The sequence below is a fragment of the Staurois parvus genome, unplaced genomic scaffold (genome assembly GCF_062004578.1).
Source record: "Staurois parvus isolate SC_StPar_1 unplaced genomic scaffold, SC_StPar_1.0 ptg000648l, whole genome shotgun sequence".
NCBI classification, from domain to species: domain Eukaryota; kingdom Metazoa; phylum Chordata; class Amphibia; order Anura; family Ranidae; genus Staurois; species Staurois parvus.
In genome coordinates this window covers 3,076,771-3,103,923 of record NW_028318444.1, presented here as the reverse complement: position 1 = coordinate 3,103,923, position 27,153 = coordinate 3,076,771, and the positions used below count along the sequence as shown (strand labels likewise).

General features: G+C 44.7%; 1 non-coding gene across 1 annotated transcript; it reads right to left on the bottom strand.

Moving 5' to 3' along the window:
* Nucleotides 1-11,704: 11,704 nt before the first annotated feature.
* On the bottom strand, nucleotides 11,705-11,808 carry LOC149448919 (U6 spliceosomal RNA). The gene has a single exon (XR_016315479.1). It is a non-coding gene; the product is annotated as a U6 spliceosomal RNA (small nuclear RNA).
* Between the last annotated feature and the right edge of the window lie 15,345 nt (nucleotides 11,809-27,153).

Genomic DNA, 27,153 nt, shown 5'->3' with positions numbered 1-27,153 from the left:
GTCGCGTTAACCTCTGCAACATTTCCAGAATTTGCTGCTTCTTGACTAACAACACAACAAAACAGGTTATTCACTCCTTGGTTATTTCTGCCTTTACTACTGCAATCCCCTGCTCACTGACCTACCCCTTCACAGGCTAACCCCCCTTCAGTCTATTATGAATGCTGCTGCTAGCCTAGTATACCTTACTAACCGATTAGTGACTGCTGCCCCTCTCTGCCAATCTCCTGGTTTCCACTAGTCCAATGTACAAAGCCATCCACAACATAACCCCCAGCTACATCACCAACCTCAGTTGCAGATTTCGTCCAAACTGTCTTCTCCGCTCCTCCTAAGACCTCCTGCTCTCCAGTTTCCTTGTTACCTCCTCCCACGCTCGACTCCATGATGTCCATGTAAATTGATAGAAAACTGGCTAAAAGATTGTATTCAGAAAGTAGTGGTTAATGATTAATACTATGAATGGTCTGGGGTCATCAGTGGTGTACCCCAAGGTTCAGTGTTGGGACCCTTACTTTTTAATATATTTATAAACGATATAGGGTCTGACATTGAAGATCCCATTTCAGTCTTTGCAGATGACACCAAGTTCAGCAGTGGAATAACGTCCTTACAGGATGTCTTCAACTTACAAGCCGACCTCAATGCACTGTTTAATTGGGCAACTATGTGGCAAATGAGGTTTAATGTTGATAAATGTAAGGTTATGCACTTGGGGGCTAAGAATATGCATGCATCATACATACTAGGGGGAGTACAACTGGGGGAACCAATGGTGGAGAAGGATCTGGGGGTTCTGGTAGATCACAAGCTTAATAGGCATGCAATGCCAAGCTGCGGTTTCTAAAGCAAGCAAAATCCTCTCTTGTATTAACCACTTGCCTACCAGGCACTTATACCCCCTTCCTTACCAGGCCAATTTTCAGCTTTCAGCGCTGCCGCACTTTGATTGACAATTGCGCGGTCATGCAACATTGTACCCATATGAAATTTTGATCATTTTTTTCTCACAAATAGAGCTTTCTTTTGGTGGTATTTAATCGCCACTGGGCACTTTACTTTTTGCGCTATAAATTAAAAATAGTGCAAAAAATTTGAAAAAAAAAAAAAGTTTATTTGTTTCTTTTATAAAATTTTTCAAACAGGTATTTTTTCTCCTTCACTGATTTGCGTTGATGAGGCGGCACTGATGGGCACTGATAGGCAGCACTAAAGGGCACTGATAGGCAGTACTAATGAGGTGGCACGGATAGGCGGCACTGATAGACAGCACTAATTAGGGGTCACGGATAGGCGGCACTGATATGCAGCACTGATAGGCGGCACTGATAGGTGACACTGATGATGGGTACTGATAGACGGCACTGACTGGCATCACTTCTGGGCACTGACTGGCGGCACTGACTGGCACAACCCCTGGGCACTGACTGGTGGCACTGACTGGCAGCACTGCTGGGCTGCACTGGTGGGTGGCACTGGTGGGCAGCACTGGTGGGTGGGCACAGGTGGGTGGCACTGGTGGGCACAGGTGGGTGGCACTGGTGGGCACAGGTGGGTGGGCACAGGTGGGTGGCACTGCTGGGCACATGTAGGTGGCACTTCTGGGCACAGGTAGGTGGCACTGCAGAGTGGCACAGGTAGGTGCACTGCTGGGCACAGGTGGGGGCACTGCTGGGCACAGGTGGGGGCACTGCTGGGAATGGGTGGGCGGGGCTAGTGGGCGCACTGCTGGGCGGAACTTGCGGGTGTCACTGCTGGGCACCGATCATCAGGGCACTGATCATCAGTGCCCTGATGATCGGTGCCGATCCCCGCTCTGACAACTGCCGGTTCTCGGCAGTACTTTCCTCACGATCTGACAGCGTGAGGAAAGTGCAGCCGAGAACTGGCACTTGCATTTCCCTGTGATCAGCGTGTCATTGGACACCGCTGATCACGTGGTAAAAGGCCGGTGGGATCGGCCTTTCACTACATCACGTGATCAGCTGTGTCCGTAGGACACAGCGATCACGGAGATCGCCGGGTGCGCGCCCCCTGGGGCGCGCAGGAGTGCGCGTTCTGGGAGGACGTCATATGACGTCCACTCAGAACTGGCCGGCCGCGGTGAAGCCGTCATTCGGCTATGCGCGGTCGGCAAGAAGTTAAAAGAGGTATAGACTCCAGAGAGAGATATCATTTTACCCCTGTACAAATCATTAGTAAGACCTCATCTGGAATATGCAGTTCAGTTTTGGGCACCAATTCACAAAAAGAACATTGGGGAACTGGAGAAAGTACAGAGAAGGGCAACTAAACTGATACGAGGCATGGAGGAGATCAGCTATGAGGAAAGATTAGAGGAACTGAATTTATTATCTCTGGAGAAGAGGAGATTAAGGGGGGAAATGATCAACAAGAAATTTAATCTCCAAACACGGAACGGTTTCTTCACAGTGAGAGCTGTGAAAATGTGGAATAGACTCCCTCAAGAGTTGGTTCTGGCCAGCTTAGTGGATTGCTTCAAAAAAGGCCTGGATTCTTTCTTAGATACACAGAATATAACTGGATACTAACATTTATAGGTAAAGTTGATCCAGGGAATATCGGATTGCCTCTCGGGGGATCAGGAAGAAATTTTTTTTTCCAGCAGGTGCAAATTGGATCGTGCTTTGCTGGGGTTTTTTGCCTTCCTCTGGATCAACTGTCGGTATAAGATTATAACTTTTTTTTTTTCTATCGTTGAACTGGATGGACTTTTGTCTTTTTTTAGCTGGACTAACTATGTAACTTCTCCAGAGCTTCTCCCATCCTATGGAACTCCCTGCCCCAATATGTGCAGCTAGCTCCTCCCTGTCCACTTTTTAGGCATTCCTTGAACACGTACTTATTCAGGGAAACCTATCCCACCTCCATCTAAGAACTGTACTTGAGTCGCTTCCATCAGATCATTCCCTGCAGCTGTTAACTATTGTACCACCTCTCCCTCCCTCTAGATTGTAAGCTCCATGAGCAGGGCTCTCCTATTCCCTCTGCATTGAACTGTATTGTAATTGTACTGTCCCCCTTTACATTGTAAAGCGCTGCATAAACTGTTGGCACTATATAAATCCTGTATAGTAATAATAGTAATATGCAGTATATCTTTACATATATATTTATATTTACTGTTGGCTAGCTCTGTTTGCATGTTATGGTCCAACTCTGATTGATTGATTGATTGATTGATTAATTGACTGATTGATTGGATCAATCAGCTTCTCCCTGTCCTCCAAAATCTAGATGAGGAAGTGTCCCCAATTCATATGGAGGCATAGGCATGCAGGGAGGATCAGTCTATGGGAGTAATTTCTAGACTAGAATTATTTGCTCAGGGCCAGACTGAGTCCTTGGTAGGCTTCTTCCTAATACTGAGCCAAGCTTTTCAGACATTGGGACTCGGTCACCATGGTTTGGCAGTCCTATGTACTGCAATGTATGTAATTTCTCTTCCCTGGGATCATGACTAAGAAGCTGGTCTTCCCTTCATGGGGACCTTCTGACCTCTGTGGAGCTTGTGGAATGCCTACTGTCTGTCCCATTTTTCCAGGTATACCTATGCTTCCTGCATCTTTTTGTTGTGACCTTGCTGTCTTTTATCTAAGCGTGGTCCTTCCATGGACCTCTCCATTGCACCTCAGGTCTTCCCAACGTGCTAGCCCTTAACAGTCCCCCAGATCATTGCTGTTCCCCATTCTGGCAGCATGGTACAAACCAGTATTAGTATTATCTCTAGTGCACTTTGGCAGAACCTAACAGATTTGTTTGATATTTTGGCCCTGAATGCATACAGAATACCTTCCACTCAATGCCTTGGTGCTTCTAACAAATATGAGCCACTTGTGACCCTCCTAGTCTCAGGGTTCAACTTGAACTTTGATTGTCTCCAGTCTCAGGGATCTCTAGACTTTGTGGGTTGAGTTCATGCAAACATACACCCTTGTGGCTCAGGGACTGACTTGTGTAAAGCTCACCTCCCCACTTGAATTTTTTATTTGCTTGGTGGAAAACCAGGATTCTTTTCCGAGCTGTACTTTGTGGGACAAACCTGACTTCTTCAGTCAGCTTCATAAATTACTATAAAGGGTCTTCCCCTCACTCCTTAGTGGAGGCCTTTGCTCAAGGTGTTGCAAGCATGTGTTCTTCCTGTATATTTCAGAATGAATCAGCGGGGTTTAAACCTGGTTCTGTCAGTTGGACCACCCCAGAAATTTAGAAAAGAGTTTTCCCTGTCTAGCCTTACTTGTGAGCTTTCTCACTGCCAATGATTCTGCATGTCGACTCCTGAGTATGCGGTTTTCACCAGGGTGGAGCTCTTGCTTGTCTTCATTAAGTACAAAGTTGATTTGAGACCAATTTCACTTTTCCTCCTATGGTGCTTTCCTCTCACTCAGCTTGACCCAGACCTTGTTTTAATATTTCTCTTTTCTGCTCCTCAGAAAGTTCACTTCCATTGCTCAGTCAATCAAAACAGTACCAAAATAAATTGTATATAAGTTTTTTAAACAGAGTGAGCTTCTGCCTGGTTGCATTTAATTTGCTTACTTTTAACTTTTATTTCTTTACTTTTAAAAAAAGGTCTCACAATCACTATTATTCAGTGGCACTTTAAAGCCCTAATGTAAAATAAAAAGAAATACCACAATCATTGGTGGTCAGTGGTCAGTGGCCAGGGATAATGTATTTGTCAGGAATGGACTGGCCAGCAATGGTGGGACTCACCTGCCTTTTGATCTGCAGTACCAGGGCTGGCCAGCGGATGCTCCCAGCAATCAGAGACTCAACTTTGCAGCCAGCTAACACCTGGAACTGATTATGCTGGGGTATTTAAGGGATGGCCAGACCCAGAGACTCTGCCTTGGTGTTGTGTTTGTCCTGGGCCCTGTATCCTGTTTCTGTCCTGCATCCTGTTTCTGAACCGCTGCTGACTTCTCCTGCTCTGATCCCGGCTCGCTCCTGACCATCCCTCTGCCTGACCCTCTGTACCACGCTGCTTGCTACCTGTTCTGATCCCTGGCTTGTGACCCTGACCATCCCTCTGCCTGACCCTCTGTACTACGCTGCTTGCTACCTGCTGAACCTGGCCTGTGACCCCGACCAATCTCCGCTTGCTCCCCCTGTACCTTCCTGCCCTATTGATATTGACCCGGCCTGCCTGACGACGCTTGCTTGTATGTACTGTTATCTGTGGGTGGTTGGTTTGGTTTGTTTGCACTGTATTATGTTTTAGTATTGCACTGCATTTATGTTTGTATTGTTAGTGTTAATAAATTATATTGTTTATAACATATCTGAGGTCTGCGTTTCCCTGCGACAGCCACACACCTCTGGTCTCACCTGGGAGCCCTGACATTACACCAAGGCCAATCCTGACCAGAAGTGGCTGCACAGGGAAGCCATCTTGGCTTGTTGCTGGGAAGGATGGATCTGGATGAGGTTGTGTATTTATATCTGCTAGTGTTTGATGACAGGGAGTATGCTTATCAAACTCTGAAGGAGTATCCCAGGGATCAACTACTAGAATGTATACGGCTCGCTCATGTTCTAGTAGATCAGGGCACAGAGTTCTCTGAGGTGCAGCCTTTGATTGAGGTTTGTGCTGAGTTGGTTTCATCTGGTTCCCCCGAATGCAGGGATGAATTTTTGCCACCATTTAGTGCAGACCAGGTAGAGTCCCTGGTGTGGTTATTAGAGGATGATGTGGGTTACTTTCTGGAGCGTTATTCCACATGTTCACCACAGACACTAAGAGATTGTATAAACGCAGTACAGTCATTGACCAGACAGGCTTTGTGTAAGCTCAGCTTTGTTCAACCCCTACTGCAGACATGGACAGACTTGTTGCACCCAGCCCCAGTCAGCTTACAAAAACCCAGTCCTGCTTCTAACTCTACTCCTGTATTCCCACCAGCTCCTCCAGTTACAGCCCAGTATACTTGGCTATCTACCGCATGTCAGTACCCTGTTCCCACTCGCTGCACCTATCCTGCCTTTAACCCTGTAAAAAAGCCCTCTGTAGCAACTGCTCCCTCTCCTGTTCCATCCTCCAGTTCTTCTCTGTCTCCAGCTGCTCCATTCGTTTGCAGACCTGCGTTTACTTGCAGTGCTCCAGTAGTTAAAACCAGAAAAAAGCGAAAATTCTTTCCAACCAATACCATCCTGCCAGTATCCAAACCGGTGAACCTGCCTTCCGTGGTTCAGCCTGAAGCCTCTACTCAGCCTGAAGCCTCTCTTCAGCCTGATGCCTCTCTTCAGCCTGATGCCTCTCTTCAGCCTGATGCCTCTCTTCAGCCTGATGCCTCTCTTCAGCCTGATGCCTGCATTCAGCCTGATGCCGCTACTCAGCATGATGAACTGATCCAGCCCGACGATCCTATTAGGCCAGTTGACTCGATGCCCGCTGTTGATCCAGATGATCCGGTACCTGATCCAGTGCCCGCTGTCGTGCCAATTGACTCAGAGCCCGCTGTCATACCTGGTGACCCGGTGCCCACTGCCTTGCCAGATGACGCGGTGCCCGCTGGCAAGCCAAATGACCTGATGCCTGGTGACCCAGTGCCCGCTGTCATACCTGGTGACCCGATGCCCGCTGTCGAGCCAGACAATCCGATACCTGATGACCCGGTGCCCACTGTCGTGCCTATTGACTCGGAGCCCACTGTCTTGCCAGACGACTCGGTGCCCGCTGTTCCGCCAGACGACTCGGTGCCCGCAGTCCCGCCAGTTGACTCGGTGCCCGCAGTCTTGCCAGACGACTCGGTGCCCGCAGTCCCGCCAGACGACTCGGTGCCCGCAGTCCCGCCAGTTGACTCGGTGCCCGCAGTCTTGCCAGACGACTCGGTGCCCGCAGTCTTGCCAGACGACTTGGTGCCCGCAGTCTTGCCAGACGACTCGGTGCCCGCAGTCTTGCCAGACGACTCGGTGCCCGCAGTCTTGCCAGTTGACTCGGTGCCCGCTGTTCCGCCAGTTGACTCGGTGCCCGCAGTCTTGCCAGACGACTCGGTGCCCGCAGTCTTGCCAGACGACTCGGTGCCCGCAGTCTTGCCAGACGACTCGGTGCCCGCAGTCTTGCCAGACGACTCGGTGCCCGCTGTTCCGCCAGTTGACTCAATGCCCGCAGTCTTGCCAGACGACTCGGTGCCCACTGTCGTGCCTGGTGACTCGGTGCCCGCCGCTTCGCCTGGGGGCCCGAGACCTGTTGCTCCGCCTGAGGGCCCGAGACCTGTCGCTCGATCTGGGGGTCCGGCGCCTGCCGCTCCGCCTGAGGGCCCGAGACCTGTCGCTCCATCTGGGGGTCCGCCGCCCGCCGCTCCGCCTGAGGGCCCGAGACCTGTCGCTCCATCTGGGGGTCCGGCGCCCGCCGCTCCGTCTGAGGGCCAGAGACCTGTCACTCCATCTGGGGGTCCGATGCCTGTCGCCCCGCCTGGGGGCCCGATGCCTATCGCCCCGCCCGGGGGCCCGGTGCCTGCCGCCCCGCCCGGGGGCCCGGTGCCTGCCGCCCCGCCCGGGGGCCCGGTGCCTGCCGCTCCGCCCGGGGGCCCGGTGCCTGCCGCTCCGCCCGAGGGCCGCTCCGTCTGAGGGCCAGAGACCTGTCACTCCATCTGGGGGTCCGGCGCCCGCCGCTCCGCCCAGGGGCCCGAGGCCTGTCGCGCCGCCCGGGGGCCCGAGGCCTGTCGCCCCGCCCGGGGGCCCGAGGCCTGTCGCCCCGCCCGGGGGCCCGGTGCCTGTCGCCCCGCCCGGGGGCCCGGTGCCTGTCGCCCCGCCCGGGGGCCCGGTGCCTGTCGCCCCGCCCGGGAGCCTGGTGCCTGCCGCTCCGCCTGAGGGCCCGAGACCTGTAGCCCCGCCTGGGGGTCCGGCGCCCGCCACCCCGCCCGGGGGCCCGGTGCCTGCCGCTCCGCCCGGGGGCCCGGTGCCTGCCACCCCGCCCGGGGGCCCGGTGCCTGCCGCTCCGCCCAGGGGCCCGGTGCCTGCCGCTCCGCCCGGGGGCCTGGTGCCTGCCGCTCCGCCCGGTGGCCCGCTGCCTGCTGCTTCTCCTGGTAGCCCGATGTGCCTCTGCCCGGAGTCCTGCCCGATGTGCCTCTGCCCGGAGTCCAGCCCGATGTGCCTCTGCCCGGAGTCCAGCCCGATGTGCCTCTGCCCGGAGTCCAGCCCGATGTGCCTCTGCCCGGAGTCCAGCCCGATGTGCCTCTGCCCGATGTGCCTCTGCCCGGTGTGCCTCTGCCCGGAGTCCAGCCCGATGTGCCTCTGCCCGGAGTCCAGCCCGATGTGCCTCTGCCCGGTGTGCCTCTGCCCGGAGTCTAGCCCGGTGTGCCTCTGCCCGGAGTCCAGCCCGGTGTGCCTCTGCCCGGAGTCCAGCCCGGTGTGCCTCTGCCCGGAGTCCAGCCCGGTGTGCCTCTGCCCGGTGTGCCTCTGCCCGGTGTGCCTCTGCCCGGAGTCCTGCCCGGTGTGCCAGTCTTTGATATCCCGCCAGTTACCAGACCCGGGCGGTGGAACATTTTTCCCAGCTAGGACTGTTTGGAGCGTCCTGAGGCCGCTCCTTGAGGGGGGGGGGTACTGTCAGGAATGGACTGGCCAGCAATGGTGGGACTCACCTGCCTTTTGATCTGCAGTACCAGGGCTGGCCAGCGGATGCTCCCAGCAATCAGAGACTCAACTTTGCAGCCAGCTAACACCTGGAACTGATTATGCTGGGGTATTTAAGGGATGGCCAGACCCAGAGACTCTGCCTTGGTGTTGTGTTTGTCCTGGGCCCTGTATCCTGTTTCTGTCCTGCATCCTGTTTCTGAACCGCTGCTGACTTCTCCTGCTCTGATCCCGGATCGCTCCTGACCATCCCTCTGCCTGACCCTCTGTACCACGCTGCTTGCTACCTGTTCTGATCCCTGGCTTGTGACCCTGACCATCCCTCTGCCTGACCCTCTGTACTACGCTGCTTGCTACCTGCTGAACCTGGCCTGTGACCCCGACCAATCTCCGCTTGCTCCCCCTGTACCTACCTGCCCTATTGATATTGACCCAGCCTGCCTTGTATGTACTGTTATCTGTGGGTGGTTGGTTTGGTTTGGTTTGTTTGCACTGTATTATGTTTTAGTATTGCACTGCGTTTATGTTTGTATTGTTAGTGTTAATAAATTATATTGTTTATAACATATCTGAGGTCTGCGTTTCCCTGCGTCAGCCACACACCTCTGGTCTCACCTGGGAGCCCTGACAGTATTCATGTATTTAAATGTCTGTGCTACATTTGTTTTTTTGTTTTTTTCTAATTTAACAAACACTGAAGCTAAAATGCCTGCTTCAGCTAATAAATCACAAGAAGGTTTCTGATAGCAACTCTGCTACACAGATACATTTCTAAGAGATGCCCCCATAAACTTAAGGCCCAGCAGGGAATGACTCTAGCCCTAGGGTCAGCAGATTGGATCCCAACCATGGCATTACCTGCACAGAGTTTGCATGTTCTCCCTGTGTTGGCATGAGTTTCTTCCTGGTACTTTGGCTTTCTCCCACACACCAAAGACATGCTGATAGGTTAATTGGCTGCAGTCTATATTGGTCCTAGTATGTGTATGTATGAATGTGAGTGAGGGACCTTAGACTGTAAGCTCCTTGATGGCAGGGACTGATGTGATTGTATAATAAATATGTAAAGCACTACGTGAGTTACATATGTACCTGTGATAAATAATATCTATCCTTAAAGTGAGACTAAGCACAATAAAGTATTTATATTATATGAACAACAGTAAAATACGATTACTGCAAAATCTTTTATTTTTAATTCTTTTGAGGGACACAGAAAAAAGTAATTCTTAAGCCACTGGTTTATATGCAGTTGCTTTCAGGAGGTGGACACTGGCAAGCAGAAACAAATGTTGATGACCACCCTCTGTATTACTGTATTACTCAACATCCTGTCATGTTTCAGCTTTCTGAGCAAACAGTAAGTACAGTCATTAAACACAGAGGCGTGCGACCTGTGACCCTCAATGGACTTCAAGAAAAAAAAAAGTAACAATCCTTTTTTCTTCATCGTCCATTAAGGTACACAGGAAGATAGTAATTCTTAGACAATTGGATCCAAAAGCAGTGCAACTGAGAAGTAGACAACAGCCACTGAAAAATGCAATGGATGTGGAAAGTTTATTTTAAAATTATCTGAAGAAATCCTGAACAAGGCTAGACAAAAAAGGGACAGCAAATATGAAGATTGGTACCAACAAAGAAAGGCACCAAGAAAGAAGTTGGCGTTCCACAGCAGGGCAGGTAATAATACTAAGTCTCAGTTCACACTACTACAACCTGAAAGTCGCCTGACATACAGAGCAACTTTGCCAAGCAACTTGAGTACTACTTTGAAGCAACTCTGAAGCAACTTTCAGTGAATGCCTGGGTAATCTTTCTGTAATCTCGGATCCAAATCCCATCAATATAGATGAGGATCTGACTTGGAGGTGACTTCCATTAAAATCTAGGGCCACAAGTCAGATAGAAGCAGGGGTGGACTGACAACTCATGGGGCCCCCGGGCAATAGGGGATCATGGGGCCCCTGTGTCCTTGCCCAAACTCAAAAAAGCCTATGAAAACGTACCAGGGGCATCTCATGGGGCCCCCTACTGACCACGGGCCCTCGGGCAGTGCCCAAGCTTCCAAATGGTCAGTCCGCCCCTGGATAGAAGTCACCTTGAAGTAGTACAGGAACCTTTTCTAAAGTCAGAGCGACTTCAGTAGTGCTAATTAAGACAGCTCTCAGTGACTAACATGGGATTTCACATGTCATGTGACTTGGGGTCTCACAAGTCAGATCCCAAGTTACTGCAATGTGAATCGAGCATAAGAGGAAGCTACTATTCTGAAAGAATGATAAGCTTCAACAATAATTTGCAGGGCAAAATAACAACCAATATAGGAAAACACACAGGTCGGAGAAAACTTAGACCACCAGCAAAAATGGTCAACAAAACAAGAATGTTTGTAAGATAAAAACCGATTCCTAGGATCCTTAACCCTTAAGTTCAGGGAAAGGAATATTGGTCAAAGTATGTCCCTAACTAAGGACCATCCAGTGAACAGAATACACATAACCCTTGACCTCAGGGCAAGGTAGATCCATAATATTACAGCCCTTTCTAGTCTAAAGGGAGAGAGGGAAAAAAACCTTTGATGTAAAACAAAGAATAGATTACTAAGTCCATTTTAAGTGGTGGATGATCTGCACACCTATATAAAAGGGAAGAATAAATAAGCAAAGGTATATTCTTGTAAAAAAAAAATAAAAGAAGTTGCATTTATGAACAGAACCCTGCAGAGAAAAGTGCACATATCTTGTGCAATAAAAGATGTAACATTTATTTTGTAAAACAAAGATGGTAACTCGCATATGCTCATATCAGCATATCAGGCTGGCAGGATACAGATCTGTGTAAACCCAATGATAACTAACTGTTTACAATTGTCTTACAATTAAGTCTTAAATGAGTGCGTAAATTATTTCAATTGGACAAACAGAGCAAATGATTGACACTGACATTTTCATTCATAACATCGGAGTCAATCCTGGGACTGTCCATTAGAGGGAGCGCTTATCACAAATATGGCAGAGTCTGGACAAATGACAAGAAACTATACATTTTTGTAATGAAAGAAAATAACTTCTAGGAGAATACTACTGAACACTCTTTTTTTTTTTTTTTAATGGAACGTTTCACGAATTTGCGTGTCATCCTTGCGCAGGGGCCATGCTAATCTCTGTATCGTTCCAATTTTAGTATATATGCTGCCGAAGCAAGCACACTACTGCATTGCTCTTAAGCAGGGTTTTTCAATTGGGACATAGTTCAGGAAGATGTCCTCAGGGGTTACTCTGCGATCTACCTATAGAGCATGGACAGGTGACAAGTAGATTACGTTCCCACCTAGCTGATACTCCATCTGAAATTAGGGTTGTCACCTCATCCCTTTAAAACTGAACACATATTAGTGTCATTAGTACAGTGTTAGTGCCTTTTATTAGCACTGATCAGTGTCACTGGGGATGTCAGTGGCAGTTAGTCAGTTCCCACACAGTGTCAGAATGCCAGCCACAGTCCTGCTGCAAGTCACTGACTGCCGCCTTTACTAGTATTAAAAAAAAATTTAAATACAAAAATTCCAATATATATACTGCCATTTGTAGACACTTTAACTTTCATGTAAACCAATTAATTTATACCTATTGAGATTTTTTTTTAGCAAAGACATGTAGCAGAATACATTTTGGCCTAAATTTATGAAGAAATTAGATTTTTTTAAATTATTTTATTGGATATGTTTTATAGCAAAACTTCAAAAATAATTATTTTTTTTCAAAATTGTCAGTTTTTTTTGTTTATAGTACAAAAAAATTGCAGAGGTGATTAAATACCACCAAAAGAAAGGTCTGTTTGTGGGAAAAAAAATGACAAATTTAATTTATGTACAACGTTGCATGACCTCGCAATTGTCAGTTAAAGTAACGCAGCGCCTTATCACAAAAAATGGCCTGGTCAGGAAGGGGTAAATCCTCTATAGGGCAAGTGGTTAATTACACAGGTTCTGTGGCTGATTAAGGTGGTAATTAAACTCACTTAGTGCCTTATGTGTAATTAATATGTGTTCAGTTTTAAAGGGATGAGTTGGCAACCCTATCTGAAATGCTCCTCCCTCACATACAGAGCCATGCAGAAAGCAACATCCATAAATGTTCAGCGCTAATTGCTGCTGGCCCTTCCCTTCTGTCCACAACAGGCGCATGTCTGTGGCATTAAATGGGATGGATGAGAGAGGAGGGTCAGCGGGGATCAGCATGCCAGAACAGAAATCTGTCACAGCAGCTTACCTTGTACTGCTCTGCATATGGAGGAAACAACTACTGTACTGTAGATTGCTGCTCCCCTGTAATGTACCCTGCTGCCCCCTTTTAATGTGCCCTGCTGATCCCTTGTGCTTTAACCTAATCACCCCCTGTGCCATGGCCTCTGGACCTCCTCTATTGTGCCCTCCTGTTCCCCTTTAGCCCTGATTCACATATATGCGGCCGTGCGGGCCGCATTTTGCGCAGGCACGAGAGCCTATTCATTTGAATACACTCACATGCCCGTGACATGCAGAGAAGAAGTCCCTGCACTTCTTCCGAGAACGCAGCCTGCACGGGAACCTTGGTTCCCATTACGGTTGCGTTTTCCAGTGCGGGCGGTGTGCCATTAGAACTGATGGGTTAAGGACCTTCTACGGCCCTGTCCAGCTCTCTTAGAGTAACTGCCTGTCTCCTCCATGCTCTTGAAACTGTGCTGGGAGACACAGCAAACCTTCTGGCAATGGCGGTACTGATGTGCCATCCTGGAGGAGTTGGACTGCCTGTGCAACCTCTGTAGTGTCCAGGTATTGCTTCATGCTACCAGTAGTGACACTGACCCTAGTCAAATGCAAAACTAGTGAAACACAGTCAGAAAAGATGAGTAGGGAAAAAAAATGTCAGTGTCCTTCACCTGTAAAACCATTCCTGTTTTGGGGGTCATATATACAGTTAGGTCCATATATATTTGGACACAGGCAAAATTTTTGTTTTTTTTCAGGTATTTACCAAAACATATTCAAGCTATAGTTATATAATGGATATGGGCTGAAAGTGCATAGTGCAAAGTTTTAATTTGAGGGTATGTACATCCAAATTGGAGGAAGGGTTTACGAATTACAGTTCTTAAGAGTAGCCATCCCCCCTTTTTCAAGGTACCAAAAGTAATTGGACAATTGAATCAAAAGTTGTTTCATGGCCAGGCGTGGGCTATTCCTTCATTATTTATTCATCAATTAAGCAGGTAAAAGGTCTGGAGTTGATTCTAAGTGTGGTATTTGCATTTGGAATCTACTGCTGTGAACCTACATCATGCATTTAAAGGAGCTGTCCATGCAAGTGAAACAGGCCATTGTAAGGCTTCAAAAACAAAACAAATCCATCAGAGAGATAGCAGCAATGTTAGGAGTGGCCAAATCAACAGTATTGTACATTCTGAGGAAAAAAGAATGCACTGGTGAGCTCAGCAACATAAAAAGGCATGGATGTCTACAGAAGACAACAGTGGTAAATGATCACAGGATCCTCTCTATGGTAAAGAAAAACCCATTTACAACATCCAGACAAGTGAAGGACACTCTCCAGGAGGTGAGCGTATCATTGCCAAAGTCTTCAATCAAGAGAAGATTTCACGAGAGCAAATACAGAGGGTTCACCACAAGGTGCAAACCATTCATAAGCCTGAAGAATAGAAAAGCCAGATTAGACTTTGCCAAAAAACATCTAAAGAATCCAGACCAGTTCTGGAAAAGCATTCTTTGGATGAATGAAACTAAGATGAATCTGTACCAGAATGGCGGGAAGAAAAAAGTTTGGAGAAGGATTGGAACAGCTCATGATCCAAAGCACACAACGCCATCTGTAAAACATGGTGGATGCAGTGTGATGGCATGGGCATGCATGCCTTCCAGTGGCACTGGGTCATTGGTGTTTAGTGATGATGTGACAAAAGACAGAAGAATTCTGCAGTGTTTAGAGATATACTGTCAGCCCAGATTCAGCCAAATGCAGAAAAGTTGATTGGACAGTGCTTCACACTACAGATGGACAATGATTCAAAACACACTGCAAAAGCAACCCAGGAGCTTTTGAAGGAAAAGGAGTGGAATATTCTGCAATGGCCAAGTCAATCACCTGATCTCAACCCAACCCAATTGAGCGTGCATTTCACTTGCTGAAGGCAAAACTAAAGGCAGAAAGACCCACAAACAAAGAACTGAAGACAGTTACAGTTAGATCCTGGCAAAGCATCAGAAAGGAGGAAACCTAGTCTTTGGTAATGCCCATGGGTTCCAGACTTCAGGCAGTCATTGTCAGTAAAGGATTCTCAACAAAATATTACTATTACTAGTAATACCAGTAGTACTAGGTCCAAGCAGTACCTAGTACTGCTTGGACCTTGAAGAAGGGGACACTCCCCGAAAGCTTGTCCTCAAAATTGTATGTTAGTGCAAATAAAAAAGTATCACGGACAGTACTCAATTGTTTCTGTCGCAAATGCACTAATATGGCTACAATCACCTCAACAAAATATTAAAAATTAACATTTTATTTATGATTATATTCATTTGTCCAAATACATTTGAGCCCCTGAAAATTGAGGGACTGTGTATAAAAATGTTTGCAGTTCCTAAAATTTGTACTTGATATTTATGTTCAGCCCCTTGAATTAAAGCTGAAAGTCTGCAATTTAAATTGGATTGTTTCATTTTAATTTATTCTGGTGGCATACAGAGCCAGAAGTATAAAAATGATGCCTGTGTCCAAATATATATGGACCTAACTGTATATACAGTGGATATAAAAAGTCAACACACCCCTGTTAAAATGTCAGGTTTCTGTGATGTAAAAAAAATGGGACAAAGATAAATTATTTCAAAACTTTTTCCACATTTGATGTAACCTATAAACTGTACAATTCAGTTTAAAAACAAACTGAAATCTTTTAGGTGGATGGAAGTAAAAATAAAAAAAACTAAAATAATATGGTTGCATAAGTGTGCACACCCTTAAACTAATACTTTGTTGAAGCATCTTTTGATTTTATTACAGCACTCAGTCTTTTTGGGTATGAGTCTATCAGCATGGGACATCTTGACTTGGCAATATTTGCCCACTCTTCCTTGCAAAAACACTCCAAATCTGTCAAATTGTGAGAGCATCTCCTTTGCACAGCCCTCTTCAGATCACCCCACAGATTTTCGATCTGATTCAGATTTGGGTTCTGGCTGGGCCATTCCAAAACTTTAATCTTCTTCTGGTGAAGCGATTCCTTTGTTGATTTGGATGTATGCATTGGGTCATTGTCATGCTGAAAGATGAAGTTCCTCTTCATGTTCAGCTTTCTTGCAGAAGCCTGAAGGTTTTGTGCCAATAATGACTGGTATTTGGAACTGTTCATAATTCCCTCTACCTTTACTAAGGCTGAAGAAAAGCAACCTCAAAGTATGAGGCTGTCACCACCATGCTTTACTGTGGGTATGGTGTTCTTTTGGTGATGTGCAGTGTTGTTTTTGTACCAAACATATCTTTTGGAATTATGGCCAAAAAGTTAAACCTTATAGGTCACATTAACCACTTGCCCTCCTAAGGATTTACCCCCCTTCATCACCAGGCCATTTTTTGCGTTACAGTACTGCATTACTTTAACTGACAATTGCGCAGTCGTGCACGCTGAATCCAAATTAAATTTATGTCCTTTATTTCCCTATGAATTGACATTTATTTTGGTGGTATTTGAGCGCCTGTGCCTTTTTTTTAAAAAAAAAGACTAATCATTTTCAGAAAAAAATATTTGTTGACATTTTGCTATTAAACATGTCCAGTAAAAAAATAAAAAAAATCAAATTTTGTCATAAATTTAGGTCAAAATGTATTTTGCGACATCTCTTTGCTAAAAACAAAATCCCAATACGTGTAAATTAATTGATTTACGTGAAAGTTATAGCGTTTACAAATGGCCGTATATATACTGGGATTTTTTTTTAAATTTATTTTTACTAGTAATGGCGGCGATCAACAACTTATAGCGGGACTGCGGCGGACATTCTGACACTGGGAGTAACTGACTTGCTGTCACTGACATCCCCAGTGACACCAATACAGCGATCAGTGCTAAAAAAAAAAGCACTGACACTGTACTAATGGCACTGGGCAGGAAGGGGTTAACATGAGGCGATCAAAGGGTTAACTGTGTGCTGGGAGTGTTTTACTAGAGGGCGTTGTGTTGGTGCTTCACTGTAATACTGCCTAAACTGACAGGGAGGAGGACTGTTAGTAAACAAAATAGTCCTCCTCCCTGTAGGAAATCACCAGGCACCGGCGAGTAATTACCGTTCGGGACCCGGTGACTGACAGCCGCCGACGCGAATGGTGGCGCAGGTAGGGCACGCGCGCGGCTCGTATGTGCCCCTTACCCACAAATGCAAAATCACATATATATGTGATTTTGCTCACCCCTGCCACCCTGTAGCAGTATTTCTGTTATAGGGTGGTGGGGATGTGGTTAAAGGTGGAAAAAGTTCTAAAATTATTTATCTTTGTCTCATTTTTTTACATCAGAGAAACCTGACATTTTAACAGGAGTGTGTAAGATTTTTATATTCACTATATACAGGTGAAACTCAAAAAATTAGAATATCGTGCAAAAGTTCATTTATTTCAGTAATGCAACTTAAAAGATGAAACTAATATATGAGATAGACTCATTACATGCAAAGCAAGATAGTTCAAGCCGTGATTTGTCATAATTGTGATGATTATGGCTTACAGCTCATGAAAACCCCAAATCCACAATCTCAGAAAATTAGAATATTACATGCAATCAATAAAACAAGGATTGTACATAGAACAATATCGGACCTCTGAAAAGTATAAGCATGCATATGTACTCAGTACTTGGTTTGCGTCCCTTTTGCAGCAATTACTGCCTCAATGCGGCGTGGCATGGAAGCTATCAGCTTGTGGCACTGCTGAGGTGTTATGGAAGACCAGGATGCTTCAATAGCGGCCTTCAGCTCTTCTGCATTGTTCGGTCTCATGTCTCTCATCTTTCTCTTGGCAATGCCCCATAGATTCTCTATGGGATTCAGGTCAGGCAAGTTTGCTGGCCAATCAAGCACAGTAATACCAAGGTCAATGAACCAGTTTTTGGTGCTTTTGGCAGTGTGGGCAGGTGCCAAGTCCTGCTGGAAAATGAAGTCAGCATCCCCATAAAGCTCGTCTGCGGAAGGAAGCATGAAGTGCTCCAAAATCTCCTGGTAGATGGCTGCGTTGACTCTGGACTTAATGAAGCACAGTGGACCAACACCAGCAGATGACATGGCTCCCCAAATCAACACACTGTAGAAACTTCACACTGGACTTCAAGCATCTTGCAGTGTGTGCCTCTCCATTCTTCCTCCATACTCTGGGTCCTTGGTTTCTCTTGTTTGTCAGCCACTGGAAGCATTGCAGGAGATATGTAAACTTTGCCTCAACATGCTTTGCTGGTTTTTTTGCCTTCCTCTGGATCAACTGTGGGTATAGGATTATAACTTTTTTTTTTTTTTTTTTTTTTAATGGTTGAACTGGATGGACTTTTGTCTTTTTTTAGCCAGACTAACTATGTAACTATGTAACATTAGGACCTGCAGGACACTGAATTATGCATGTCATGTTTAATAGTGAAAAAACTGTCTCATAGCAATATTCTATAATACAATGTATGAATCATGTCTGCAAAAAGTCCCGACGGTAAAAGGATCCCCCTAGGAGGCCAAGAGTCACTATTCATTTGCTCAAGCAGAGAGTTTCAAAATACTGACTTCACCCAGCTCTCCAGATTGAGCGGTTTGGGCACATGGTGGAGCTGGGCAGTGGGCCCATCATGTTCTTTCCCTGGGCACATAGCGGAAGCTTTGTAATGTGTGAATACAGAGCACAGCACTTGTGCTTTACTTCCTGTAACCGTCCTGCACGTAATTCATTTATCAAAGGCAATACATCTGCTGTTGAGCTATTTGTTTTACAATGTGTGTAATAAATAATCATGTGATTTCTTTTCTTTGTCAGTGCATGCTCAGTTGGGCAGATCCTAGATTGTAAATATTATTTGCAGTCACATGATTGTCTGGAAGCAGGTGAGGCGTTTACAGAAATATGTACACAGAGAACCGGTTTACACCTATTAAAGACATAGCACACATACCAAACAATCCTCTGCTAATCTATTGTGTATATTGACATGGTTAATGACCTTTAAATGTGCATTGACATGGTTAATGACCTTCAAAGAAATGTGTTAAAGCTGGTTATAAAGGGCAAATGCTTCTTCAGGCCATTGACAACATCAATACTGGGCACTTTCACCCCCTTCCTGCCCATGCCAATTTTCAACTTTAACCTCTTCCCATCCAGCCCATGCAGATAAACCACTGGAAAGGAGTGTTTAGAAAAGTCCCCCCGCATCCATTGCCTGTGTGGGCTTCCTGGGAACGCGCAGCACCGCGATCTGTTCTTGCTGTGTCTGACGGACACAGCGGAACACAGATCGCTGTACAGAACCGCTGTGTGAGGTCGCGGTTCATTGATCACTGATTGACCATGCATAGTAGTAAACAAGATGTCACTTCCTAACATCATTGTTTACTACCTGTGAAATCTGTGAATGATCACAGAAGTCACATGGTGCAAGGCTATTCACAACAGCCTTGTACCATGTGACAAGCTGTGATGAATCACAGCTCTCACAGTTTTTCTCAATGGCTGCAGGAATGCAGCCAGAGAGAAGGAGAAATTATTGCTTTTACAGCCTTTATGGGTATAAAAGCAATCATTGTAAAAAGAAAGAAAAAAAATCTTCATCACCTACTACAAGTAGTACAGTGTCACTATGGTGACACATACCACAAGTAGTACAGTGTCACTATGGTGACACTGTACTGCTAGGGTGACAGTATAGAAAAAAACAAACAAAACATAAATAATAATATTTAAAAAAATTTTAAAAAAATTTGGAAAATATATATATATACAGGTGAAACTCAAAAAATTAGAATATCGTGCAAAAGTTCATTTATTTCAGTAATGCAACTTAAAATGTAAAACTAATATATGAGATAGACTCATTACATGCAAAGCAAGATAGTTCAAGCCGTGATTTGTCATAATTGTGATGATTATGGCTTAAAGCTCATGAAAACCCCAAATCCACAATCTTAGAAAATTAGAATATTGTGAAAAGCTGCAATATTCTAGGCTCAAAGTGTCCCACTCTAATCAGCTAATTAAGCCATAACACCTGCATGGGTTTCTGAGCCTTTAAATGGTCTCTCAATCTGGTTCAGTAGGAATCACAATCATGGGAAAGACTGCTGCCCTGACAGTTGTGCAGAAAACCATCATTGACACCCTCCATAAGGAGGGAAAGCCTCAAAAGGTAATTGCAAAAGAAGTTGGATGTTCCCAAAGTGCTGTATCAAAGCACATTAATAGAAAGTTATGTGAAAGGGAAAAGTGTGGAAGAAAAAGGTGCACAAGCAGCATGGATGACAGCCTGGAGAGGATTGTCAGGAAAAGGCCATTCAAAAGTGTTGGGGAATTTCACAAGGAGTGGACTGAGGCTGGAGTCAGTGCATCAAGAGCCATCACACAGACGGATCCTGGACATGGGCTTCAAATGACGTATTCCTCTTATCAAGCCGCTCCTGAACAACAAACAACGTCAGAAGCGTCTTACCTGGGCTAAAGAAAAACAGACCTGGTCTGTTGCTCAGTGGTCCAAAGTCCTCTTTTCTGATGAGAGAAACTTTTGCATCTCATTTGGAAACCAAGTAGCCAGAGGATGGAGGAAGAATGGAGAGGCACACACTGCAAGATGCTTGAAGTCCAGTGTGAAGTTTCCATAGTCTGTGTTGATTTGGGGAGCCATGTCATCTGCTGGTGTTGGTCCACTGTGCTTCATTAAGTCCAGGGTCAACGCAGCCGTCTACCAGGAGATTTTGGAGCACTTCATATTTCTTTCCGCAGACGAGCTTTATGGGGATGCTGACTTCATTTTCCAGCAGGACTTGGCACCTGCCCACACTGCCAAAAGTACCAAAACCTGGTTCAATGAACGTGGGATTACTGTGCTTGATTGGCCAGCAAACTCGCCTGACCTGAACCCCAGAGAGAATCTATGGGGCATTGCCAAGAGGAAGATGAGAGACATGAGACTGAACAATGCAGAAGAGCTGAAGGCCGCTATTGAAGCATCCTGGTCTTTCATAACACCTCAGCAGTGCCACAGGCTGCTTATACTTTTCAGAGGTCCGATATTGTTCTATGTACAATCTTTGTTTTATTGATTGCATGTAATATTCTAATTTTCTGAGATTGTGGATTTGGGGTTTTCATGAGTTGTAAGCCATAATCATCACAATTATGACAAATTGCGGCTTGAACTATCTTACTTTGCATGTAATGAGTCTATCTCATATACAGTTGCAAGAAAAAGTATGTGAACCCCTTGGGATTACATGGAGTTTTGCATGAATTGGGCATAAAATGTGTTCTGAACGTCATCTAAGTCACAACAATAGAAGAACACAGTCTGCTGAACATAATACTATACAAACATTAGATGTTGCCATGGTTTAATTGCACATAATATGTAAACATTCACAGTGCAGGGAGGAAAAAGTATGTGAACCTTTGGACTTAATAACTGGTTGACCCTCCTTTGGCAGCAATAACCTCAACCAAACATTTCCTGTAGTTGCAGATCAGACCTGCACAACGATCTGGAGTAATTTTGGACCACTCCCCTTCACAAAACTGTTTCAGTGTAGCAATATTCTTGGGATGTCTGGTGTGAATCGCTCTCTTAAGGTCATGCCACAGCATTTCAATCGGGTTGAGGTCAGGACTCTGACTGGGCCACTCCAGAAGGCGTATTCTGTGCTGTTGCAGCCAATGTTTTGTTGAATTACTTGTATGCTTTGGGTCATTGTCCTGTTGCATCACCCATCCTCTGCGGAGCTTCAGTTGGCGGACAGATGGTCGTACGTTTTCCTGCAAAATGTCTTGATAAACTCTGGAATTCATTTTCCCATCAATGACAACAATCCGTCCAGGCCCTGAGGCAGCAAAGCAGCCCCAAACCATGATGCTCCCTCCGCCATGTTTTACAGTGGGGATGAGGATTTGATGTTGGTGTGCTGTGCCTTTTTTTCTCCACACATAGTGTTGTGTGTTCTTCCCAAACAACTCAATCTTGGTTTCATCTGTCCACAGTATATTTTGCCAGTAAAGCTGTGGAACATCCAGGTGCTCTTTTGCAAACTTCAAACATGCTGCAATATTCTTTTTGGACAGCAATGGCTTCCTCCGTGGTGTCCTCCCCATATACTCCATTCTTGTTTAATGTTTTCCTTATTGTAGATGTGTCAACAAAAATGTTAGCATGTGCCAGAGATTTCTGTAGGTCTTTAGCTGACACTCTGGGATTCTTCTTTACCTCATGCAGCATTCTGTGCTGTGCTCTTGCAGTCATTTTTACAGGACGACCTCGCCTAGGGAGAGTAGCAACAGTGCTAAACTTTCTCCATTTGTAGACAGTCTGTCTTACCGTGGACACATGAACATCAAGGCTTTTGGAGATACTTTTGTAACCCTTTCCAGCTTAATGCAAGTCAACAATTCTTGATCGTAGGTCTTCTGAGAGCTCTTTTCTACGAGGCATGGTTCACATCAGACAGTGCTTCTTGAAACCAGTAAACCCAAAACAGGTGTGTGTTTTTTAAGGGCAGGACAGCTGTCAGCAACACATCCAATATTATCACACTGATTGGAGTCAAGGTTGGCTCACTCCTGGCTCCAATTAGCTCTGGGAGAAGTCATTAAGCTAGGGCCTCACATACTTTTTCCTCCCTGCACTGTGAATGTTTACATGTTATGTGCAATTAAACCATGGCAACATCTAATGTTTGTGTAGTATTATGTTCAGCAGACTGTGTTCTTCTATTGTTGTGACTTAGCTGACGTTCAGAGCACATTTTATGCCCAATTCATGCAAAACTCCACGTAATCCCAAGGGGTTCACATACTTTTTCTTGCAACTGTATTAGTTTCACCTTTTAAGTTGCATTACTGAAATAAACGAACTTTTGCATGATATTCTAATTTTTTGAGTTTCACCTGTATTTTATAAACTGATTTGGGTTATTTTTTTACCCAAAAGATAGCTAAATACATTTTGGCCAAGATTTATGAAGAAAGATTACTTATTTGCAAAATGTTATAAGAAAAACACTTTTTTTTTCAAAATGTTTGGTCTTTTTCATTTATGTAGCAAAAAAAGATAAAAATTCCAGTGGTGAATAAATACCACCAAAAGAAAGTTCTATCTGTCTCAAAAAAATGCTAAAAATTACATTTGGGTAGAGTTTTGCATTACCGCGCAAATGTCATTCAAATTGTGATAGCGATAAAAGCTGAAAATTGGCCTGGACTAGAAGGGGGTGAAAATGTCTGGACTTGAAGTGGTTAAATGACAATTATGCGGTCATGCAACACTGTACCCACATTTTTATCATTTTTTTCACACAAATAGAGCTTTCTTTTGGTGGTATTTGATCACTACTGGGTTTTTTTATTTTCCGCTAAATAAACAAAAAAAGACCAACATTTTTGAAAAAATAAATGTGTTTCTTTGTTTCTGTTATAAAATGTTTGCAAATAATAATCTTTTTTCATAAATTTAGGCCAAACTGTAGTCTGCTACATTTCATTGGTGAAAATAACCTAAATCAATGTATATTATTTAGTATGAAGGAAAGATATAGGGAGAGAATTATTAAAGCTGGTTCACACAGAATCTCAGGTAGCCAATCAGCTGCTTACTTCAGCTTGTTCAGTTAAGCTTTAGCAATAAAACCTGGAAGCTGATTGGTTTCCATGTAGAAGTGCATATGAGATTATGAGTAAACCAGCTTTAGTAAATAAACCCCCTAGAATCCACAAATAATGGTATATATCTGAAAATCGGTCAATTCTGATGTACTGATGACCTATCTCATTTCTTGAGAATGCCAGGACAGTACAAGTAGTACCCAAATTACCTCTTTTTGGAAAGTAGATAGTTCAAGGTATTTAATAAGAGGTATGGTGAGTTTTTTGAAGTTGTAATTTTTTTGTCCCAATTTTTTGGAAAATGAAGAAATTGAAAAAAACGTTTTGTGGTTGGCCCTGTCTATATCGCGTGACCACTGTGACCAATCACAAAGATCAACACAATACTGCACAATGCACAACATGGATGAAAGCCACCTATTGTGTACAATTGTCACGTGATCTGTTGTGATTGGTTACAGCCATCACATGGTACCAGCAGCAGGTGGTACACTCATCAGTCATTCGCCATGTCCGGTAGACACAGCAGGTGAAATTTCATGCTGCAGTGCAACCCGTGGGGCATGTTCCAGGAGGACATCATATAACATCCACCCAGAATGGTGAATGTCCGCTTGGCCGTCATTTGTCTATAGACTGGGTGGGAACTAGTAATGAAGCCCAGTGTCAGGGGTTCACCTCTGTTTGCTCTAGCTGTGGTAGATTCTAGATTTCTAAAGCACTTGGACTTACTCATCAGCAAGTATATTTAGCACTGGTCTCTGAGGTGTGTAAAGTCCTAATAGGCAACTCGTGAAATAACTAGGATGTCTGCTTGATCTTACATGTATTTAGGGCCTGTTCACACCAAAAACCTGCATTCCAGTCCAGTGCAGAGACCTTAGGCAAGCAGAAATGGGTAACAACACAAATAGCTGATAATAGTAGACTTTTCTTTATTCTCCTTTAAACAGCCCGGGGCTACCCCAGAGCTAGTAGCATAGGTGCTTGTGATAGTGTTTTCTCATGGAAGTATTATGTTTGTTATGTATAGTTTCCCAGGGATACAGTAAATAATATGTATTGAATGTGTGTCCATACACAGTATAGAACAGGAAATATAACTAGTGCAAGACACATTCTTCGTTTCCTTTATACATGGCACTGTTTGGGCCTCTGTATAATCCATGTCTTCTAATATTTATGGCATGCCTCAGTGCATTTTGCTTCCTCCCAGCTTTGGTTCCTCACTTATTTAATATTATAAAAGAAATAAAATATGTTATTAATAGATATAATTGTTATATGGACCACCCACAGTTTCCTGGAAGTTTCAATCAGCTTTCCTCCACAAAAATGTCTCAAGGGAAACCACCACCATCCCTGCCGTATAGATATAAAAAACAGTTGTTGGCTGTGCTTCAGTTGATTGTTTTTGTAATTAAGCATTTACAGTCAGGTCCATAAATATTGGGACATCGACACAATTCTAACATTTTTGGCTCTATACACCACCACAATGGATTTGAAATGAAACGAACAAGATGTGCTTTAACTGCAGACTGTCAGCTTTAATTTGAGAGTCTTTATATCCAAATCAGGTGAACGGTGTAGGAATTACAATAGTTTGCATATGTGCCTCCCACTTGTTAAGGGACCAAAAGTAATGGGACAGAATAATAATCATAAATCAAACTTTCACTTTTTAATACTTGGTTGCAAATCCTTTGCAGTCAATTACAGCCTGAAGTCTGGAACGCATAGACATCACCAGACGCTGGGTTTCATCCCTGGTGATGCTCTGCCAGGCCTCTACTGCAACTGTCTTCAGTTCCTGCTTGTTCTTGGGGCATTTTCCCTTCAGTTTTGTCTTCAGCAAGTGAAATGCATGCTCAATCGGATTCAGGTCAGGTGATTGACTTGGCCATTGCATAACATTCCACTTCTTTCCCTTAAAAAACTCTTTGGTTGCTTTTGCAGTCTGCTTTGGGTCATTGTCCATCTGCACTGTGAAGCGGCATCCAATGAGTTCTGAAGCATTTGGCTGAATATGAGCAGATAATATTGCCCGAAACACTTCAGAATTCATCCTGCTGCTTTTGTCAGCAGTCACATCATCAATAAATACAAGAGAACCAGTTCCATTGGCAGCCACACATGCCCACGCCATGACACTACCACCACCATGCTTCACTGATGAGGTGGTATGCTTAGGATCATGAGCAGTTCCTTTCCTTCTCCATACTCTTCTCTACCCATCACTCTGGTACAAGTTGATCTTGGTCTCATCTGTCCATAGGATGTTGTTCCAGAACTGTGAAGGCTTTTTTAGATGTCATTTGGCAAACTCTAATCTGGCCTTCCTGTCTTTGAGGCTCTCCAATGGTTTACATCTTGTGGTGAACCCTCTGTATTCACTCTGGTGAAGTCTTCTCTTGATTGTTGACTTTGACACACATACACCTACCTCCTGGAGAGTGTTCTTGATCTGGCCAACTGTTGTGAAAGGTGTTTTCTTCACCAGGGAAACAATTCTTCGGTCATCCGCCACAGTTGTTTTCCGTGGTCTTCCGAGTCTTTTGGTGTTGCTGAGCTCACCGGTGTATTCCTTCTTTTTAAGAATATTCCAAACAGTTGTTTTGGCCACGCCTAATGTTTTTGCTATCTCTCTGATGGGTTTGTTTTGTTTTTTCAGCCTAATGATGGCATGCTTCACTGATAGTGACAGCTCTTTGGATCTCATCTTGAGAGTTGACAGCAACAGATTCCAAATGCAAATAGCACACTTGAAAAGAACTCTGGACCTTTTATCTGCTCATTGTAATTGGGATAATGAGGGAATAACACACACCTGGCCATGGAACAGCTGAGAAACCAATTGTCCCATTACTTTTGGTCCCTTAACAAGTGGGAGGCACATATGCAAACTGTTGTAATTCCTACACCGTTCACCTGATTTGGATGTAAATACCCTCAAATTAAAGCTGACAGTCTGCAGTTAAAGCACATCTTGTTTGTTTCATTTCACCATTTCACATCCATTGTGGTGGTGTATAGAGCCAAAAATGTTAGAATTGTGTTGATGTCCCAATATTTATGGACCTGACTGTATGTGAATTGGATGCGTATTGAACCAAATGGCTTTTCTATGAAAAGCCATTTGGTTCACAAATATGCGGCTGACTGCAGTGCGTTTTCAAAAAGAGTCCGGTATGATTTTCAGCCTGGTTCAGGTGTGATTTTCAATGTCATATCCTTTAACAATTTGCATCTGAATCGCACCCAAACCGCTGAACAAAGTCACACAAGACGGGGCTTGAAATTTCGCTGTAAACCAGCCCGCACATATGTGAACCCGGGCTTAAAGTGGTTAGAAGTTAGAGGTTGGATGAAAGGTTTAGAGCAGTAAAAAAGTTTTAGTAGTTACATTTTATAGAGGACTCCGTATTCAACCAAAAAATGGGACAACTAAGGAAAATAGAGGGGTAGAGAGTTTGGTTCCAAAGAAGATACAGTTACTCTAATTGAGGAACAGATAGGATCACTATACTGTATAAGCAATTACATGGAATATCAGACATGTCTGGCTTCTTATTTGTATGTATTGCTTATGTAGAGTACATGATTTATACATGAATGGTCCGAGATCTTAACAATCAGCAAATATAATAACTGCCCTCTATTGCAGTTTCCT